The sequence below is a fragment of the Desmodus rotundus genome, chromosome 2 (assembly GCF_022682495.2).
Source record: "Desmodus rotundus isolate HL8 chromosome 2, HLdesRot8A.1, whole genome shotgun sequence".
Taxonomy (NCBI): domain Eukaryota; kingdom Metazoa; phylum Chordata; class Mammalia; order Chiroptera; family Phyllostomidae; genus Desmodus; species Desmodus rotundus.
In genome coordinates this window covers 18,946,341-18,969,778 of record NC_071388.1, presented here as the reverse complement: position 1 = coordinate 18,969,778, position 23,438 = coordinate 18,946,341, and the positions used below count along the sequence as shown (strand labels likewise).

The window sequence follows — 23,438 nt, the reverse complement described above, 5'->3', positions numbered from 1 at the left end:
CCAATTGCCACATGGGGCTTTTGATTATTGTACTGGATGGTGGTTTTTTTTCCTTTTTATTGAATTTATTGGGGTGACACTGGTTAACAAATTATACAGGTTTCAGGTGCACAGTTCTACAACACATCATCTGCACACTGTACTGTGTGTTCAGCACCCCAAGTCCAGTCTCCTTTTATCCCCCCTCCCCTTCTCCCTCCCCCCCTCCCCTCTGCAGTCACCACCCTGCTGCCTGTGTCCATGAGTTTTACTTCTGTTTTGTTCTTTCTTGTTCAATCTATTGCCCCACCCCTACCCTGATAGGTGTCAGCCTGCTCTCTGTCTATGACTCTGTCTCTATTTCGCTTGTTAGTTCCTTTTGGTCATTGGATTCCACATATGAGTGAAATCATATGGTACTTGTCTTTCTCTGACTGGCTTATTTCACTTGGCATTATGTTTTCCAAGCTGATGAATGCTGTCGCAAAGGGCAAGATTTCCTTCTTTTTTACGGATGAGTAATATTCATTGTGTAAATGTGCCATGACTGTTTTATCCACTCATCTGCTGATGGCCATTTGGGCTGCTTCCAAACCTTGGCTATTGTAAAGAATGCTGCAATAAACGTAAGGGCATATATATTCTTTTGAATTAGTGTTTCCAGCCTCTTTAGTATATTCCCAGAAGTAGAAGTGCTGGGTCATAATTCAAAGTGTTAGTTGTAGAATATTTTCATCATTGCAGAAAGATCTGCTAGACAGAGTTACTTTAGGTGACGTATGTCTTAAGATTTCTGTGACCAAAAATTATCTTTATCTCATTTGTTTCAGACATAAGTTTTTCACTATTAACAAACATATTTTTATTTTACATCATAAGCACAAGAGAATCACCTATCAATAACTTGTTTAGCTTATCAGTATAATATAGAAATCATATTTAAAAGCTAAATATTACCTCAGAAATAATGTATCTCAGAGATTATAAGAATATTTATTTGTGAATTATTATCTGAAAAATTCCTCATTTGAATTTTATAATTACTGTTTTTTATTCCATTTGAAAATGAAAGAAATGTCTTATGTAGGTATTAGCTAGATTTTCTATATGATAAATATACTTTTCTGTTTAATAAATATTGATAAGCATTGAGGGAGAAAAATTTCAGCTTATCCAAATGATATTTAAAAGTGACATTGATTAATATTACAAGAGGCGCCTCCGCGTAACTGCTATGGTACTTGCAGTTAGCACTGCACTGAAGGCATGCCAGCTGCCGATCACTGGTGCTGAGTTTTTCAAATGTGAGAGATGTCATCAAAATATTATTCCTTGACCTGTTACTTGATGACCTCCATATTTTCACTAGTGTATTTTCTGTCTCATATAAAGTACAAATGATGTTTTTTGCATACATGTTTAGGAAACTGAAAAAACATAGAGAGGCAGTTTTTACTCAGACATGGATTTAATTTTTAATATGCATCATTTCAGAAGAAAGTGAAGGGCTTCTATGTGTGTGTGCTATATGGTATTTGTCTTTTCTTAGTCAAGAATTTCCAAACATGATCTACCATACATTTCTTATTATTTATTGTTTCTGTTTATTAGAGACACCTGGCCATTATTTATCTTTCTCCAAAATTTTGACTTCCAGTCTCATGTGGAAAGAGCTGAAAAGTTGATTTTCCTTTTAGTATTTATATTGACATTAAAAACATGGCAAATTTTGCCCTGGCTGAGTGGCTTAGTTGGTTGGACCATCAAACTAATACATTAGTGTACACACTAACACATTGGTGTACAGCCTTTTGTGTGCACCAAAAAGCTGTGGGTTCGATCCCTACTCAGGGTACAGACCTGTGCTGTGGTTGCTGGTTCAATCCCCTGTTGGGTCGCATACAAGAAACAACCGATCGATATTTCCCTTTCACATAGATGTTTCTCATTCTCTCTCTCCTCCTCTCTCTCTAAAAATCAATAAACATTTCCTCAGATGAGGATTAAATATGCATATGGCAACTGAATATTCTGCTCGGGGAGAAATTTATAATAAATGAAAATGAATTTTCCCTCCTAGAAATTAACAATGATGGTAAAGTGATATTCTACTTGTGTTAGTCTTACTTTTAAAAATTAGTTACAGAAAATTATAACAAATATTAAATAAAATTAATTCTACTGTCAACTAAAGGATAGGGATAAACCTGCTAATGTGTGTTTATTTTTATTTTTGTAGGCCTTAGCTAAGGTGGGGCAGACAAGTAAATAGGATATTTAAACAGTAGCAGTATGTTACTGCTGAGTGTTCTGTACTAGGAGAGTAAGCTACAGTTTGGGAGGAAAACATCTAATTCTGGAGCACAAAAGGAAGCTAGAAAGCTGTTGAAATTATTTTTATTTTAAGTTTATTCTTATATATTGACTTCTGGGCTAACTTGTCAGTTAGTGAGCTATAACTAATGCTTGGAATGATTCTTCATTGTCGGCAAACAATTCCTACAGGTGTCATTGCGAGTCACTTTGTATTTGCCCAGTGGGTTTAAGTCGGTATGTAGAGACCAACGGTGTTTGGATTCTGGAGCCTGAAGCTTAAGGCAGGTTTCAGTTCTCCAAGATTAGCAATGGATTATCTATTTGGGGAGTGTGGAATTTCATGTTTTAATTTGTATTTTAAAACAAATCCCTCCCTTAGGTGATGCTGGGCTCTCAGATCAGTCAAGTTCTGTCACCATCTTGGCTCTCTGAGTTGATTTGCTTAGTGACGCTTGTTCAGAAGCAAGGAGTAACTATGCTGCAGGACTGAAAGTTTCCTTTTGGCCTTCACCTTCCTTCAGCTGTCATGTGATTACCTCACCAATCTGCCCTCTCCCCTGCTCCTTACGTATTATCTTACCCACTAGTGTTCTGTCATTGTGGCTTTACCATCAGACAAACTCAGTTTCAGGTGTTTGACGTCGAAACTTAAACTTGAATTTAAAATCAGAGGAGGTATGTTTAAAAGGAACATATTAGATTTTCCCTTTAAGAGAAGACATCTCTTCACCCATTTTTGAGGTTGTTCCTTGACTTTTCTGTCTTCTACTTGTCTACGTCTTTAGGTATTTATGTTTACAGGTTCATTATGAGGGAGAGGCCAAGTTGTGGGATTTTGCTCCCTTTCTGATGTTCCCAACAGCTTCCTGTCTTCATTTTTGCAGTTGTCTCTCCCAGTGTTTCCCAAGCCTTTAGGTTGGAAACCCATTATCCTAGAATCACTGGTAGCTTGGCTTAATTTCTGATTTAAAAACTCTCTGTATGTCCATTAACTTCCATTAACTCAAGCCCTTGTCCTTTGTAAAGTTAATCCCCTAAATAGCTTCAGCTGTGATTGCCTTGTGTTGTCATTGTGTGTTATTTGTTCTTGTTCAACCTCTCACTCAGGGAGAGGGCTTTGCCTAAATCTCTAGTTCCAAGCAAAGAGCATGGCTGCCCTGGGGTCCTCCAGCCCATGTGGAAGATTTTTTGTTCTCCTGGAACAGTCAGGGGCTACAGTTCTGGCCAGCTCTGTTCTCTTTCAAATTGCGACCCTATCCTTTCAGCCCCATTTGCTGATGTGCATCTCTTTTGCGGTTTCATTCATTGAGATTTCATCTGTTTTTGAGGCTAGCTCTGTCTTCTGGATTTTTTCTTTCTGCATTTCATCTACCTTGTCATGGGTTTGAAGCGATTAGCAATACATCACATCTTGAATTCTGTGCCATCTTGGCTGGAAATTTCTTTTTGCTTGTGTGAAATCTATAAATGTTTTCTTGAAAAGTGATGTTTTCTTGGGTCTCTCCAAATATAATTTCATATATATATATATATGAATGATGTTAAATGGTACTTTTCCTGGTGAGCTAGAATTTTGAAAGAGATTTTATATCTGACAACCATGATATATGTGCTCACACATTGTAAAGAAATATTCTAAACCAGGAGTGTCAAACTCATTTTCAACAGGGGCCACATCAGCCTCGCAGTTGCCTTCAAAGGGCCAAATGTAATTTTAGGACTGTATAAATGTAACTATTCCTTAACAGTTAAGTGAGAGCTCGGCGCTGCTGCCAGGTAGAAACAAGGTGCCAGGCCGGATAAAACAAGGTGGAGGGCCAGATTCAGCCCCTGGGCCTTGTGTTTGCCACCTGTGTTCTAAACCCTCAAATTGGACACTAGAGAAAGTAACCTTTCTGTGTCTTATCGAAAGGAGTAGTCCTCGGCCACAAAAACTCACAAAGGCATCCCATGAGAAATTTCACCGGCACAAGTTACAACTGCACTAATTAAGAAAGATCCCTGCTACACCTTAAGTTATCTATTTCTTTTCTTTAATCATGAGCCAACATAGTGAATGGGGGAAAGGAACTTAAGGTGTGAATTGTGCAAAGAAGTGACTATATTCACCTTTTCCTTTCTTGATCTTTGCAACTTTTGAGCCTGAAACTAGCCCAGCTAGAAGAAGTAAAAGCATTAAACTGAACTGTATATTTTAATGCAGGGATTTCTCTTCAAAAAGTATGGATCTTTCTAAGAACTTTCCAGGTAGAAAGCATGTCAATTCAAAGTAGCATGATTGTAAGACAGTGGTAAAAAATAAGTTGGTTTCTTTTGGACTTTGGTTCCTACCAAGCCTAGTTGTTCAATGAACTTGTTCAGAAATTTTACGTTAGACCCTGGTTGAACATTCTCCTTGTTATTATACTTAAAGATGCAACATTGGAAGTCTTAAAAGAAAAGGCTACAGGTTTTGAAATATTCATGTGTATACAGACTTTTTGATTGAGGCAAAAATGTTTAATGAAATCAAACCTTCCAGACTTTAAATTGCAATCCAATTCACATGAATACAAATGAGCTTAAAAATAAAATTGCATATGTATAAAAAGTCAAATAAGGAAATATAAATCAACAGCTAAATTTGTATCTGTTTAATTTTAAGCCATGGCAAAAGAATCGCTCTGCTGAGGCTCAGTCACTCACTACTAAAACACAACTCACGACTTTTTTTCCATTTTATGTAATATTTTATTTTGCCTGATTATGTGTTCTCATAAAATAGACCTCTGTGACTTATATAAATGTTAAAAGGAGTTATTTCTGGTAAATGTTATCGCCAATAAGAAATTGGCTTATGTAAAAACTATTTTAGAATTGCTAGGGGTTTTTATGGAGATCAAATTTATCACCATGTAAATTCATAAAATACATTTTATAGCTTTGTTGTTATTGTTCTGCTTTTGTGTGTGTGTGAATATAACCTACTGTGTTCTTTGCTCACATTCTCGTTTTCTGATTCCCTTCTCTTGACTTTTTCTGAGTACTAGATAAATTGAATGCTGTTAGTGAAGATGATGTAATGTGAATGTTTTTATGAATTCCAATAAAACATTACATTGCTAGAGTAAATTATTCAGTATATGATGCAAGCTAAAAAAAGATCCCTACAATCCTAAAAATTATTTAAATCATAATAGCCTGTGCAGAATTGAGTGATATTTTGATAGTTTCAAATATTAATTACAAATGTAAGATTTAGAGTTGGCAACTAAAACATATTTAGTTATATTAAAGATCCACTTGTTTATTGTAAGATTAATCAGCATGGTTGTCAAGTATTTGCCAACATATATAAAAATAGACATGACTATTGAACATAATAAATGTATAAATACCAGCTGAAAGTGCAGACTTGGCAAGAAAAAATTAAATACATGAATGAATTAGATACTATATAAAACTTCTATTTTATATTACTAATTAGGAATTGGGTACAGTTGTATAATTTGGTTTTTGTAGAGAATATTTTCTTTTAATTTTACTTACAGGCAAAATTATATGCACATTCTGAGATTTTAATATCTTCAAGTGAGATAAAAGACAGGAATTCAAAAGCAGATTTTAACAAATATTCCATATTTATTATTTTTGAGAGCTTCATGGTGAGCTGTATAAACCTTTGTCATCCAAGAAACTTATTGCAAAAACTATCCCAGTAGAAGTAGATTGACATTAACTGGGAAAGAATAAACATAATTCATTTCCCAAGACACAGAAATATGCTAAACAAGGTAAAATTGTAATTTTGTGAATTTAAAGTGATATTGAAATGTAATTTAATTTTATTTTAGTCATCATCATCATCATTGTTATTGAAGAAAGACAGATTTTATTGACCAGAATTATTCACTTTATTTTAGATTATAAGGTGCTTCCTAACATATAAATTGACCTTTGTATCTACTTTTCTGAGATATTATTGACTTAAACATGCTGATTAAATCATGTGGTTAACTCAATTACAAGGTTCATAACTGATAAAGCCTTCGTGTGGTTTATAATTTTGTAATATGAACTGACATTTCTCTGGTACTAGGCAGTTTCCAAAATGCTTTCATAAGCATGATCTTTTCCTAGTCCTACAACAACCTTTGCAGTAGGAAATAATATCCTTTGTTTAGAGATGAACACATGTAAGTGTCAGAGATTAAAGTTCTCATCTAGTAGATGGCTGAGTCAGATCTTAGTTCGTGTGAAGGGAGGGCATAATGGAGTCAAAGTTAAGTTAAGAGTCTGAACCCTGGAGTCAGAAGGTCTGAGTTCAAACTGAGAATTTTCCTTTTACCGGTTGCGTGCCTTTCGGCAATTACAAAAGCTCTTGAGTGTCACTTTTCTTGCTCATTTAAATGGGGATAATAAAAATGTCAGCCTGAAATTGTTGTAACGATGACATGAATTGGCAGCTGAGAAGTGCTTTTCATTTATATTTATTGGGTACCAATAATTTTGTGTTGATTGTTGATTAGTACCAATTCAATGTAGAGATTACAAATTGCAGCTATTTGATGTACTGGTCAGAATTCTTTCAGCTTTAGTGATAGATGTTTAACTTAAAATAGCTTAAACAAAAAGAGTTGAATTATTGGACCACTGATTTGGGAAAGTTGGTCAAAGTTACTGACCCATTCAAAGGAAGACCCAAATCTCAAATTCAGTGACACTGGAGACTCAGTTCTTTCCCAGTCCATACCCCTATCCATTTCTCATTTCTGCTGTCGTCTCATGGGTTCACTCCATTCTCTCCTACAACAGACAGGCTTTGTCCGTGTCAATCGCAAGGAAAGACTCTGATTGGCTCTGCTTAACCTATATGTCCACTCTTTTTATTTCCACCAGTATTGCTAGGGGAAAGGGGAAATACTGGGTTACATGCTTATCTCTGTCTAAGGCAGGGGTGTCAAACTCATTTTCACTGGGGGCCACATCAGCCTCGCAGTTGCCTTCAAAGGGCCGAATGTAATTTCAACTCCTTAACAGTTAAGGAGTAGTTACATTTATACAGTCCTAAAATTATTTCACCCCTTTGAAGGCAACCTCGAGGCTGATGTGGCCCCCGGTTGAAAATGAGTGTGACACCCTGATCTAGGGAATTGTTTTGTTATCTGAAGTAACTGAATGGAAACATACGCTGGTCAGAAAAAAAGAAACAAAAGATAAGAAAGAAGGCACCATATCTGACTCCCTGAAAATCATAGAAAAATACTTACAATTTATGTTAAACACTCAATCTTCTCCCTAAGGTTCTCATAAGGTCATCTTCTCCCTTTCCATGAATATCGTGCCGTGATGCCATCACGCTGGCTGTCACCCAGCAGAGGCCCTGGACCTTGCCTGTCGTTCGAGGGCAGTGGACAGTCCTTGTTTGCACACTTCTACACCAGCAGATTCACAGGCTATGACAGTCTGATTTCAAAACAGATCAGTAGAGATTGCAGCGACCTAATCACTGAAACATTTATCAGACTTTCATGTATTATATTAAGATGAGAGCAGGATCTTTACTTTGATAATTGTCTAAAATTAGTTAACAAACGAATAAATGCACAGTTACTTTGTTCTTATTTTGTTGCCAAGGTAGCATCCTTGTATCACCTTTGAGTAAGCATTCATATCATTAAAATAGTTTAAAGTCATTCAAAGGTATAATTATCAAAGCATGAAATTTGAATAAAATACTTGCCAAGCCCCTTTGGCACTTCTGTGGTTTCTGGATGGTGCTTTGCAAACAATCAATCTAGGAGTTTGGGGAGAGGTGGATTTAGAGAACTGTCAAATCACCGAGTTCATTTGGAGTAATTAAAACTTCACTTCAAAGAAAAAGAACTTTATATTTAACAATAAAATTATCCTAAATTGGCACATACTTCAAGTTCTTCCTCACTATGCAACTGGTTTAATGCTTAAGCACTATTTCTACTCTATACTTGGTAAGAATTTTTTTCTTGCATTAGGTAAAGTCTAAAGTTACCTTCTGTATTCATAGTTGAACTCATCGCCCACTCCCCAAACCTACTCTTCCTTCCATTATTTATAATTCACGAGTTGCCCCCAAGTTTGAAGCCTTGAACACATCCTTGACCTCTTTACCAACTCTCCAATCCGTATTTAATCAGTCAATTATTCTAACACTTAAATAACTCTTAATTCATCTACTTATTTATATCATTACGTTTTTACTCATCTAAATTAGGCCACTATCCTACTTACTGAATTACTTAAACAGTCATTTTATCAGTTTTCTTGTTCTCAGCCTTGCATCCTCTGATCTCTTCTCCATGCTCCCACACAGTGATCTTTCGCAAATGGAATCCTCGTCATGCTAAAACTGCTCAATGGCTCCATTGTACTTAGAAGGAAGCTTCATTTTTTTACTTAGGTTTCGAAGCCCTTTACAACTGATGCTTGTTTACCTCTACAGCAGCATTATGATCTGGATCTGAATTCTGACTCCGCTTACTGCTGAAACACTGGCAAGGGTGTTAGTTCTTCTGATCTTCATTCCATAGGAGCTTCTGAGTAAAGAATATCTTTATACTGTTTTATGTAATAGACAATTGGGGAAAAGAGGTTTTGGAAAGTATTTATGCTGTCCTAGACTCTGTGTGATTATTTTATGGCTGAATGATGTGACATGAATTTATAATTAATAGTAACATGAGGCAGCTATCAAACACCATGGTAAGATTTATAATGATATTATTTAAGTTATTCAGGCTGTTTTTTTCTGTGCCTTATGTTTATTTTGAGGTAGATATATACTCTAATGATATAATTTTAAACATTTATTATTTTTTCTTTTAACATTGCTTTCTTATCTCTCCTGTGAAACACACTCCTAGTTGTAACATCCCTGAACATATGCTGTCCCCAACCAGGGTAAAAGTGTTCATATGCCTAACTTCCTTCCCCATCCCACCGTGACATCTGCAATGGCTCCCCAGTAATTGACCATATCCCTGGTAAAATGACTAGCTGTAATTATCCAGTAACAGAGAGAATCTTTAGTTTCATGGTGTTTGGCTCTTAAATTCAATGTTATTTTTGTGTGGGTGAGGGCTACATGATTTTTTCTCCCTTTTCTTTATTAGATGTTAGATGTAGAAGCCCAGGACCAGCAAACATGCGTAAGATTACTTAGTTGGTTTGTAGTTGTAGTCTCATTTCTAGAGTGCTTTCTCATACATGTCCCTCTCCAAAGGTCTTAAAATCTACGTGAGGAATGTAAGGCATAGGCAGCCCCCACTCAGACACTTTAGAAAACCGAGACTCCAAGTGTTTTGGTTTTATCTAAGATACAAATCTGCATAATGAAATGAAAGCCCAGTCTTCTGTAGCTACTGAGTATGTGTGTGTAGGTGTATGTATGGCAGACACACACACACATGCACATTTGTGAAGGAGTATATATTTCAAAATACATATCTATGTGAATGCATCTCCTCACAGAATACAGATGGTAATATATAGAGTGAAATACGCCAAAATGAAAAATTATATATAGTATCTGCTTATGTCAGGGCAAAAACTGTGTGCGATTGTCAAGAAAGAAATTGTCAAAGGTTTTTAATTAGTATTTAAATGATTTGAAAATTTTGTTACAAGATAAATTTTGTTTATAATAGCTTGAAACTTATTACTTTATATTTTTGAATCTTATCAAGAAGCATACCTATAAAGTATTTAAATTCAAAGTAACTAGTTAGAAGATGCAGAATTGATTAAATAAATGTAATGATTATTTTAAAGTACTTCCTTAAAGGCCAGGATTTATACATATTTTTTTAAGTAATAAATGATATTAATTGTAACTGTAAGCAAACCCAGTCTTAACAGAGTTACCTATGAAATGTGGCCATTCCTTTGAAAGTACTCTTTGATACTCTCACAATAATGTTCAACTTAAATTTAAATTTCATTCACATTAAATAAAGGCTCAAAAATATTCTATTTAACTCTGCAGTATAGCTCTCTCTTTGAACACTGGCACAAGGGTTGAGAGTTAATCATGTGTGTTCCACAAGCGACTGACTTTTGAGACCAATTTTAGTTTCACATGGGAAGTAATGGCATTTTCTTTAAGGGTTCTTTTGTATTATGAATGAATCTAATGCTTTTGAAGAATGGCAGTGTCTTACGTAGCTGAAAAAAAAAAAAGAAGGCTGAAATTGGCTCCACAAATTTAATCTAATGCTAATGAGGTTTCTGAGTTTTGTGTAAATAGAAACATGTATGTAATTAGTGTTGAGCAGCATATGGAATCCAGCAGCAATGTGTTTTTATATGTGCATTTAAGGACATCAGAAGAATTTTATTTACAAATATATACTTTAGTATAGCTTGCTGCTGTACACTGCAATGTATCAAAATATTTAACAGATGTCTATTTCTCCATGTGTTTTAATAATATCTCCCCTAAATATTAAATCTGATGTTTTGAACTGTGCTTGGCTGCCACTTGGCCTATGCCCTTATTAAGTATTTTTAAGTGTTTAGTTCCATTTTATTTCTTGTATCTTTAAGTGAAGTTATGCTTATATAGCTTAGCTCCGTGTCTGACCCTCCATATGCACTCAGTAGAAGTCTGCATGCAGGAAGAGGGATAAATTCTTTTTTGAAACATGTTTATTGTATTTTTTCCATTACCACTTAACCCCTTTATGAGCACCTCCCCCTGTAATCACCACACTGTCGTCCATGTCCCTGAGTCCTTTTTCCTGTTACATTCATGTCTTTAATTCATTTTAAGTTTATTTTATACATGGTGTAAGACAGTTGTCCAGTTTTATTTTCTTGCATGGTACTGTCCAGTTTTCCCAACACAATTTACTGAAGAGACTCTCCTTTTCCATCATATGCTCTTGGCTCCTTTGTCATTAATGAACTCATTATATATGTGTGAACTTATTCTGTTCCATTGATCTATACTAATCCCATACTCTTTGATTATTATAGCTTTGTAATATAGTTTAAAATCAGGTTGTGTAATGCTTCCAGCTTTGTTCTTCCTTCTAGAGATTGCTTTGCCTATTTGGTGTCTTTTAGAATTCTATACAAACTTTAGGATTGTTCTAATATTTTTGTGAAAAATGTTATTGAAATTTTGATACTGATTGAATTGAATTTGCAGATTGCTTTGGGTAGTATGACCATTTTAACAATGATTCTATCAATCCATGGCTACAGGATATCTTTCCATTTGTGTGTGTCTTCTTCAATGTCTTTCACAAATGTTACAGTATTCAGTCCATCTTGTTGATTTTTATAACTCTGGTATTAAAAATATAATGGCCCTACTCAGTTTTGGACATAAGGGCTTTAGGTAAGGCACCAGGTCCCTCCCGCTCTCACAATATTGATTATGTTGGGATTTTACTGCTATATTTATACATTTGTGAAATATGAATAAAACAGTAAATCTTGAAATCATGTGACTAATATGCAAATATGTGTTCATTGGAAGTAAAGAAATCTTTCTGATTGTGGAAGAATGTGATAGTAATTGGTTGATTTGGTGGAGGATTTGAGATGTAATAAAAATAAATGACTAAATTAAAGATTACTATTTAAATGATCATTAATAGATTAATTTTATTATTAAATAAATAACATATATACCTTTAGATAATAGATTCCAGATAAACTGTATCAGATCACACCCTGATAATTTTCTAAGTCATTGTCTAAAAAAAATTGCTGTTCACTCACTTGTCACCTTGTCATGGAAAAGTCATCCCTAGCAATGGAGTTACCACCCAGGTATGTAAATAAATAACTCACTAGGTTGTATGCGATCTTTTGTAGCAAGCACGAGATTGTTCCCTGAGCCCCCTACCTTGAGTATGTGCATGCACCTGTAAGTGACAAGTCTTAGAAAGGAGAAGAGTTATAGAGAGTGTTAGTTCTTCATTTGATTGGTACTAAATAATGTTAGGAGGTGGGCCCTTTAGAGTCTTGGAAGGATATCTTGATAACCTAAAGACATCAGATGTCTCCCCAAATAAAATATTCTGTATCTCATTCTCTTTCTTCTTCCTCCTCCTCCCCCTCCTCCTTCTTCTTCCTTTTCTCCTCCCTGTCCTCCTCTTCCTCCTCCTCCTTCTTCTTTTTTCCCTATTAAGCTTGTGGAGGGAATAAATAGCTCATTGTCTTTCTCTAAGCTCAGGTAATGTCAAGTGGAGACTGAAATTCTGAAGAGATATGAGAATTTATGATATTTGTATTTGTGCATTCATAATGTTTGCATGAACAACAATGATGCAAACCTTGGGGAAAACAGAGTTAACATTATTTTGGGGGAGTGGGGACTAAGACATGGTCTTTTCCTTTAGAGTTGATGTACAATATTATTTTACATTAGTTGCAGGATGTACAGCATAGTGGTGAGGCATCTACATCACTTGTAAAGTGATCCCCTGATAAGTATAGTACCCACCTGGTGCCATATATGTTATTAAATATTGACTATATTTCTTATGCTACAATTTTTATCCCCATGACAATTTGTAACTACTAACTTGTACTTAATCTTTTCAGCTTTTTCACCACCTTTTCTAACTCTCCTTCCATCAGGCAACCAGGAATTTTTCTATATCTATGAGTACATTTCTGTTTTCTTTATAAATCTATTTTGTTCTTTAGATTCCACATATGGATGAAATCATATGCTACTTGGCTCTGACTTATTTCACTTAGCACACACTTCCATGTTGTATCAGATGGTAAAATTTCATTCTCTTTCATGGCCAAGTAATATTGTATTGTTACTTGGCCATATATATATCACATGTTCTTTATTCAATTGTCTATTGATGGACACTTAGGTTGCTTCCATATCTCCATATCTTGACTGTTGTAAATAATGCCACAATTAACATAGGGTTGAATATTTCTTTCTGAATTACTCTTTTGGATGTCTTTGGATAAAAACCAAGAAGTAAAATTTCTGGGACATATGGCAGCTCTATTTTTAATTTTGGATGAATTCTATAGTATTTTCAATAGAGGCTGCACCAATTTGCATCCCATCAACAATGCAGGAGAGTTCCCTTTTCTACCACTTGTTGTTTGTGGATTTATCAATGATGGCCATTCTGACAGGTGTGAGGTGACATCTCATTGTGGTTTTAATTTGCATCTCTCTGCTGATTAGTGACGTTGAGCATCTTTTCATATATCTAATGGCCATCTGTATGTCCTCTTTGGAGAAAGGTCTGTTTCAGTCCTCTGCCCATTTTTAACTGGATTATTTGGGGTTAAGTTGTATGAGTTTTTATACATTTTGGATACTAACCCTGTCAGATGTAGCATTGGCGGATACGTTCTCCCATTCAGTAGGTTGCCTTTTCGTTTTGTTGATGGCTGCTTTTGCTATGAAAAAACTTTTTAGTTTGACGTAGTCCCATTTGTTTTGTTTTATTTGTCCCAGGAGATATACCAAAAAAATATATATTACTACAAGAAATGTCAGGCATTTTACTGACTATGTAATCTTTTAGGATTTTTTTAAAAATTAAATCTATTGATGGGATATTAGTTCACAAAACCATACAGGCTTCAAGTGTACAACTCAATAAAACATTATCTGCACACGGCATCGTGCGCCCATCACCCAAAGCAAAGTCTCTTTCCATTCTCCCTTTTCCCGCCTTTGCCGTCCTCCCCCTGGCCCTGACCCTCCCGCCCCTCTATCACGACTGCACTGCTGTCTGTGTTTATGTGTTATGTATGTATGTTTCCTGGCTAACCACTTCACTTTCTTTCATCCAGTCCCTCTTCTCCTCTGGCATCTGTCAGTCTGTTCTGTGTGTCCACGCCTCTGTTTCTGCTTTATCCCTCGCTTTATTTTCTTCATTAGATTCCACATGTAAGTGAGACCATATGGTGCTTGTCTTTCCCTGACTGCCTTATTTCACTTAGCATAATATTCTCCAGGTCCATTCATGCTGTTGCAAGAGGTAAGATTTTCTTCCATTTGGGGGGCGCATAGTATTCCAGAAGATTTTATGGATTTGAATCTTACATGTAAGTCTTTCATCCATGTTAACTTTCTTCTCATATATGATGTAAGAAGATAGTCTAGTTTTATCTTGTGTGTGTATCTGTCTAGTTTCCCCAACACAATTTATGAAATCGACTGTCCGTGTTCCATTCTATATTCTGGCCTCCTTTACCATAATTAATTGACCATATAGGCATGTGCTTATTTCTCGGTTTTCTATTCTGTTCCATTTACTTTTGTGTCTGTTTTTATGTCATTTTCATGCTCTTTTCATTACTCTAGCTATGTGGTATAGTCTGATATCAAGTACAGAGTTACTTTCAAACTTATTCTTCTTTTTCAAGATTTCTGTGGTTATACAGAGTCTTTGGTGGTTCCATGTAAATTTTTTAAAGTATTTCATTTTAGTTTTGATTTTGGAAAGAGGGGAAGGAAGGGAGAGAGAGGGTGAGGAACATCAATGTGAGAGAGAAACAATGATTGGTTGCCTTCGTCATGCCCCAGGGCACCAAGTCTGCAACCCAGGTATGTGTCCTGACCAGGAATCAAACCGGCAACCTTATGGTTTGTGGAACGGACGATGCCCAACCAACTGAGCCACACCAGCTGGGGCTCCATGTACATTTTAGAATTATTTGTTCTGCTTCTGTGAAAAATGCTGTTGGTAATTGATAGGGATCGCATTCAGTTTATCGATTGTCTAGTTAAAGATGTCCATGTACCAAAAACAGACAAACTGCCTCTTCTTAAATGAGAACTTCAAATTAAAAAAAATACATACAGTATTGTGTGTGTCTAAGAGTTTAGTTTTTCCCCACGATGAAATAAATTGGATCACCATCATCTGAAAAATAAACTAAAGTGTAGGCATGGTATGGTGTAATATGTCATGCAATAAGGGTAATGTTTTATCCCATGGGTGCACTGAAATACAAGAGCATAATATATAGTAACATGATTTTAGTGTGGTCCTATTACTCTCTTAATTGGAGAATCTAAAACAAATTAAGGAACTTTTATTTATAAGAGACTAGAATTACTGTTTTCTGGCAGGAACTGCTCTCCTTATTCATATGTTCTGTATAGATTTGAGGAGGATTTTGACACTGATAATAGTTAATTCTTATGATCCCATATGCTAAATATAAAATATTATCATTGTACAAATTTAAAAACTTTAAAAATCAGCCATTGCTGCATCTTCAATTAAAAAGTATAAAATTCTTGTCTTGACTGAATAAATTTAGTGAGCTCCTAATCTTGACAATTTTGGCAACTTTTTAATATTAATGCTTTGAGAAAGAATTCAAATTCATTTAAATTACACATTGAAATTCAGGTAGGAATAACTTAGTAATATTCATAAAAATGAAAAAGAATAATATACTCAAGATATTGTTGACCATCTTATACAGAAGATAGGTAGGTTAGTGGATAGGAATGTAAAAATTAATTATTCATGAGAGCAAATCTGGCATTGAAACATAACATAATGCAACTTTGAGTAAATCAATTCATGACTCTAAATGCCCTCAATTATAAAATGATAGTGTTGAACCTCACAATCATTCAGCTTCATTTCAGTTCTTTTATAATCATTTTGGGACATGATTACTTTATTTAAAATATCATTGACATGTAAAACAAAAAGCTTTGAATGTCTTCCACAAAATCTTCCCATTTAATTTAAGGAAGGCATTGAGCATGCACATAAAATATAATATAATGTCCGCTTTAAATTTGGAGACTAAAATCTTGCAGGTTCCAGAGTGTGGGCCTATGACTCATGGACTGTCAAATTTAGTACCACAGCAATGTTTTGTACCAACTGGCAACTGCAGACGTCTTTGCTGTGGTCTCCGCATGTAAGAGGCAATCAGACAGTTGGGCCCTAATAGTCTTCTAAGACACCAATCAACAAGGCCTGTTAGCAGAGCTGATGGGTATCTTCGACATTATCTTCTCTACCACTCTTCATTTCAAGGGTTTCCACCGTACAATTTCCAAAAGCCCTTAATGTACTCCTCATGCAGAAGAAGGGCTAGAGAAACATTTACAAGCTTCATACAGGAAAACATAAAAGTTGTAAAATGATTAACTGGTCATAACTAAAGTATTAGCAACACAGTGAAGCTCTCCTTCACTAAACTGAAAAGCCAGATTAAAAAATTTATATACTGTAGATAATATCTTTTTTAAAATTTATGACATATAAATACAAATCTTTCAAGCAGAAAAGCCAGTCAAGCGAGATGCATTGGTAGCTTGCGTTCAAAGTCAATGAGCAAATGGAAATCATTGCGGCATCTACTCTCATTTCCCTAGTGAACATTAGACCACTCAAAACATGTCCTGTAATTTACAGTCCCTTGATAGTAGTTGAATATACACATTGAGAGTGCATTGGCCGAACACTTAAGAAAGATTGAGTGCAGGAGGACCTGCTTACGTTAGTCTTGGCTCTACCCTGGATTTTGCTTTTAATTTTTTTCGTAAGTTCAATTTTAATTTGGTTCTTCTATCCTATCCAAACAAAAGCTTTGGAAAAAGAGATTCATAGCAGCATCAAAGAAATTGTCATTTTTTTTTTTACTTTCTGAGACATTGTAAAGTCAAGACACAAGAAAGACAAAATAAAATCTGTAATTTACCATAAGTAATTTTTAAACCACAAGAATAGTAGAATTATGCAATAAATGATAAAGATGATTTTTGAGCCATTTCCTAAATGTACAGTGGGATCTTTTGAAATTTAATTTAATATTTGTATTTTAATATTTAAATAATCCATTAATATTTGGAGAAATGAAGAAATGCAGTTTGTATTTAAAAGTTTGAAATACCAAAATTTTCTTTATTTTAATATTAATGTTTCTGAATCTCTATATTCTTTATGTTCTAAGAAATTTTAAATTCTTAGACATATATTTTATTGAAAGTCATTGTTTAAAGTGGTTTGCTTGCTATGCACCATGACATCTCCCTAGATAGTAATGTTTAGTATTTTAGAGACTACAGATGAAAGTAGTAAGGATTTTAACTTAGTTTTATAACGACTTTTATGTATTCCAAACATGTAGTGGGAGAATGGGACCTGACAAAACACCTATTGTAAAACAGTTAAACAGCATTGTTCTTTTCTTTTCTCTCCTTTCCCCCTTTTCTTTCTCATTCTCTTCTATCTCCCTATTTCTCCCTGAATTTTCTTGGAGTGTGTTTGTGGTATCAACCAAAGGTTGTACCAGGGACCTCTATTTTCTCATCATGCACGCACAGACACTGTTTGTGGAGAGACATATACATACATATGTATATATTTTTTCAGATGTTTCCACTGTTGTCTTCAGTCAAATGATGGCCCACTCACTGTGGCCAAATTAACTTTTTTCTGGCCACCAAGTTTTATTTAATTTAAGGTATTGCATTTTATTGAGATCAAGACAATGGAAAAATGAAATAGTTAATGAGAAAGTGTTTATCCATGAATATTTTCCCATGCTGAAGATAAATGAAAACATATGCAAATGATTTAGTTAACAACAACCCAAAGTTTATGTATTTGCATGGGATAATTCTTCTGACTTAAGGTATTTGTAGGTCTTTCCATTTTAAGAATTCTACATACATAAAATATTTTTTAAAGACACAATGATCCTTTTTTCTGGTACTTACTAGGTAAGAACTTGCATAAATTTAATTTTTTGCCTTTGAAGTTAAGGTTACCATAAGGTGAAAAAAGGCCTTAAGATATTTCAAAAGCAATCTTCTTATTTTATTTACCTATTTACTTTTGTTTTTTTATCTTGCATGCTTACTACCAGTTTATTCTTGTATTTTCTGATCTCCCTTATACCTCTTATATTTGAAATCTCACTTAATATATTTTCCTTCTAAATCAATCTGTTAATTTTCTTTTTTCTCAAATCTTTTGTGGTACTTGTTAACCTTCAGCCTTAAAACCAAACTGTCTGTAGTATTGCCTGTGACATAATATCATATTAAATAACTTTATGTATTATTTTGATTTCCATAATATATTGATGGTATTTTTATAAGAATTCTTTTCTTTTTTTAAAGATTTTATTTATTTATTCTTTAGAGAGAAGGGAAGGGAAGGAGAAAGAGAGGGAGAAAAACATCAATGTGTGGTTGCCCCTCACGTGCCCCCACCTGGGGACCTGGCCCACAACCCAGGCATGTGCCCTGACTGGGAATTGAATCGGTGACTCTTTGGTTTGCAGGCCTGTGCTCAATCCACTGAGCTACACCAGCCAGGGCTGTACTAGTGGTTTTATAGTAGTTGGAAGATACTGTTTGTGATATTTGTAAGTTAGTAGAGATTTTATACATGCTATTTATACAGAATTCATAATAAAGACAATAAGACTAGAAAAGTTCTCAGAAGATCTAACCTTCTTCTCTCCTTTTTCTGAAAGAAGGTCAAATTACTCTTTTTCAATTGTACTCATTTTTGCCTTGGTGAAAAATGACATCATACATTATGGTCTTTGATAGCTAAAATGTAAATGTATAATACACACTATATATTTGAAAAGTACTTACAATTCTTTATATACAACACTATATACTTGAAAAGTAGTTACAATTATTTTTGGAAAACAACTGTGGTGCCTATTTGTACAGATTTGGAGTAAAAATGAAAGATGGCATAGATTTTATACTAAGTCAACATTTCCATCTCTTATTTCCTATTGCTTATTGTTTGAATTGTCTCTTTTTTTTTTTTTAAGCTGTGGCTAGAAGCCAAGGAAATACTGTAGGCATGGTTAATAAAAATTCTAAATATAAAACATCTGAAAGAGGAGAAAATGATGTTCAGATACAGCAAAAATAAACTACATTTTATTTTTATAAACTTTCATATTTACAGAAAAGTAGAAAATTAAAATAAGGAAGAATTGTATTTATTTTTAACACAATGGTAGGGAACCCAAAGCTGTTGTCAATGGTGTTCACTTTGTTGAATGGAAAACACTGAACTAACCAGCGACTCTGTTTCTGTCAAATCCTACTTTCTAGTAAGATGTCATGTCACTCTCAGACCCTCAGACCTCTTTCTCTAACCTACTATGAACTGTAAAGAGTCTCAGGAAGGAACTAGGAGAGACATAACATCAAGCACATTAGATGAAAGGCACAGGCAGGCTTCCAAACATTTTATAGAGCAAAACTTCAGTTAACTCAGCTTGTATCAGTTCACAAATCTCAAATGTACAAATGAGCAGTTTATGCTAGATTTCTTCTAACACGCCAAACCCGCACCACATAGTCCCATGCTTTGTGAGTAGTAATGTGAAAATATGAAGTAGGGTTCATACAGGTGAGCTAACTGCGACAAGAAAAACCAATGCACTAATAAAATGTGAAGCCCTATAATAGACATTCCCATGGCAACACCTGGTCCTTAGTGAGAAGTTGGTGACCATTAAGATCTTTCTGAAAACCGACATGCTTTGGTTCTCTCGTTCACCTACTACATAAATAATTACTGAATACATATCACTGTAGAATATGGGAACTGACTAGTCATGGTTTCATGCTTTGTGGATATTATAGTCTTGTGATGGTAAATGTATCTGCAAAATAACAAGAAAATCACCCAAGGGCTAATTATTTTTAGTTATTAATTATTGTTTTTGTAGTCCACACAAACTAAAGGGAATTAATGTTATTATCATATAATGTGATTTGTATTAAGATTGCCGAAGGCAGGGAGTTGGATTTAATTCAAGGAAGTGTAGAAGAAAATGCTTTACTCTCAACTGAGTAACATGACTTATTTTTCATTTAAATATAACTCTTTTCCTGTGGTGGTAACCAGCAACAGTAGGCAACACAGTACATTTATCACGTTTAATTTGGGCATGGTTGAGCTATAGGGAATGAGGTGGCCATCAATTACAGCATTATATTAATGTTTGTGTAAAGAATTATGTGTCAATATGTTCTAAATTTAAGCTTGTGTAGATAAACTGACTGAATAAGAGTTACATATATCCCAGTCAGTCTGAAATATTTGGTGTCTGAATGTGTGGGGAGGAGGAGTGAACATGTATCATCATGTACCTCCACATCCTCGTTGCTACTGGCTGGCAATTTTCTGTTCTGGATTCTAGAAATCTCTCACTGAGTCCTATGAAGACCTGCTAGGGGGCTGAGACTTGATTCACTGGGTCCACTACCCATTAGTCCATGCTTCTCATCCCTATTAGCATAAGTGATCTGTTCTGAAAGCACTGGAGCTCATTAAGAATAATTGAGTCTCTGAGGCTGTAAATACAAGGCAGACTGGCAAAACTGAGGCAAAGTATCGGGCTATGATTCCTACATGGTAACCTGCATAGCATATGCACATGTGTGTATGCACACACAACTTACACCGAGATGGGTGTTTTACCCTAGAAATAATAATAGTAAAATAATAGTGATGTCAGAAAACCCAAAAGTTAAGTCAATGTTTTCATTGATAAACCTGTGATACTTCAGGTGCTGCTTTCAATGCTTTACATATATAACTAATTTTATCATTACAACTGCCCTATGTTTGGCAATAACATCACCTCCATGCTGCAGAGGAAGAAACTGAGACAGAGAGAGATTAAGTAAGGTACCCATGGATACATAGCTGATATTGGAAGAATCAGAATTTGAAACTGAATAAACTGAATCCAAAGTCTTTGTGCTTAATCACCACTCCAGGCTCTCTCTCTAACAATTCAATCGCATGCTAAAATTTGAGTTTTAGTAAATAAATGCTTTGTTTAAGTAATTTACTTACCATTTGTGTGAAAACGAAAAATCATTTCAATATCAATAAAATCTTGTGGATATAACCACAAAATTCAAGATCTTATTCAGAGCACCAAATAAAATAAACATAGTATATTTAAGAAACAAGAGTCTAATAAAATTGGACTAAAAAAAGAGCAAAGTTTGGAAAAATCAAACCTAAAAGGGCAAGTTGAAGATTCTAGAAGTTCCGCCTATTAACAATTCTCTATCTCAAGAACAAATTATACCATTTCACAGGAAAGACAAAAAAAGGAACAAGATACTAAACTGGCAACAATCAAAGACCTGAAAGTCAAAAGCAAAAGCCACAAAGAGTGGAAGCCAACCCAGAATCCAGAGGAAAAAAATATCACAATGAGAAGAAAGACTTGGCAATGAGAAAAGAGAATGCAACATGACTAAGCCCGAGTTATGCCAGGTACCGAGGTCGATCCGGAAAAAGTGCAGCCATTGTTAATGTAAGAAGAGTGGTTTTTGTGACATGGATGTAACCTGGCAGCCAAGGGAGTGCACTGGAATATGCATCTTTGAACAATGACAACTTCACTGTACTAGTCAGTGGGGACAGTAGATGCTGTTGAGTGAGCATGTGTACTGTGTGGCTGTCACATTCAAAATGGCTGAGTGAGTAGAGCAAAGAATCTGCATTAAATTTTGTGTTAATCTTTAACATTCCTCCATGGACACTATTGGGATGATTCAGAAGGCGGCAGCTATGGACATATGGTGATGGGCAGCTTCATTATGACAACATGCCTGCTCATGCATCACATCTCATGCAGAGATTTTTGGCAAAACATCAAATCACCCAGGTGACTTGGCCACCTTACAGCCTGGATTTTGTGCCCTGTGACTTCTGGCTTTTCCAAAAACTAAAATAACCTTTGAAAGGGAAAAGATTTCAGATGTCATTGAGATTCGGGAAAATATGACTGGGCAGCTGATAGCAATTGTGAGAAGCATGTGAGGTCCCAACGTGCCTTCTTTGATGGGGACTGAGGCATCATTGTCCTATGTACGGTGTTTCTTGTACCTTGTATCTTCTTCAGTAAATCTCTCTATTTTTCATATTACATGACTGGATACCTTCTGGATAGACCTCGTATACACCCATCAAAACCAAAAAACAAAAACAAAAACAAACCCAGAAATGATACACCTTAAAACAATATAACAAATTACTTGTTTATAATTTTATCAGCTAGAAATTTAACAGCTTCAATTTTTTACTGCCCAATTTAGAAATTATCATATTTGCAAGAAGTTTGCATCGAATACTTTTGTTACCAGTTGAAAATGAATTCTTGTGGCGTCATGAGGAAAAGAATGCTTGCGACCCACACAGGTGAATGGGGCTCTGTGGTATGGCTTATTAATAATGTAAAATTAAGGAGGTTTCCCTCCTGACTTCCCAATGTCCCATCTCCATCCACCTTGCCATGGAAAAGGTCCAATCTCGTCTTCAGTGGGCCAGAATAAAGGCCACACCAAGAGTTTCTGCTCCATACTAAAGTACAGTCCAGTCTAGCACCCAGCTAGCTTAGCGTGTGTTTCCAGCTGCAGTCCCTTACTGTGTTGCAGTATTCAGACTCCCTCCTGGGGCCTGCGTGTGGAGTCCACATGGCCACGGGCCACATGGCTGCTAAAGCCACATGGCTATGGAGAAAGGACTAGTGAGTGCCTGGGGCAAGGTTGGTTTCTAGGCAAAGAGGAGCGAGAAAGAGATAAAGTTTAGTCCTTTTGAGTCCCACAGACTCCACTAAGAGATCTCAGTCCCCAACCAGGTAGTTTACCTTGTAGAGCTCCAGCGTTGGAGTTTGCATTTCTCCTGGCCACGCATCTGCTAAAACCAGATGGCTATGAAAAGACAGTGCGATAGCATGTGGGACAAGTGCATGTTCCTGAGGGAGAGAAAGAGCTTCTTTGTTTCCCTGGGTTTATATTAGCTTGAACTTGGGATAGACCAGGTGATTTTTCATAAGAACCAATCACCTTCCCAAGCTTTCACAGAGCTTTGAGAGGTTTACACACCCTAGTTAAACTGGCAGTGCCTCCTCCTGCACTCCTGACAATCCCAACAGTACCTAAGGAGGGAAGAGAGGAACATTGATTCCCTTGGCAGAGAAATGCTGTGATCTCCTGGAGCATGAAGTTGAAGCTTCCTGATGGGGCAGACAGGCTCATGGCCCCCCCATCTTATTAAGCCCAATGACTAAGCCCTTTTGCTCCCCCTTTTTAAAATTAATAATTAGTCAAATACCAACGGTAACTCTTTTACTTTAGCAAAGAT

At 35.5% G+C, this 23,438-nt stretch overlaps 1 long non-coding RNA gene across 1 annotated transcript in view; it reads left to right on the top strand.

Annotated features, from left to right (window-relative positions):
* LOC139440683 (uncharacterized) overlaps positions 1-23,438 on the top strand; it is a 332,850-nt gene that overhangs the window by 121,224 nt on the left and 188,188 nt on the right. The gene's annotated exons all lie outside the window — the stretch shown is intronic.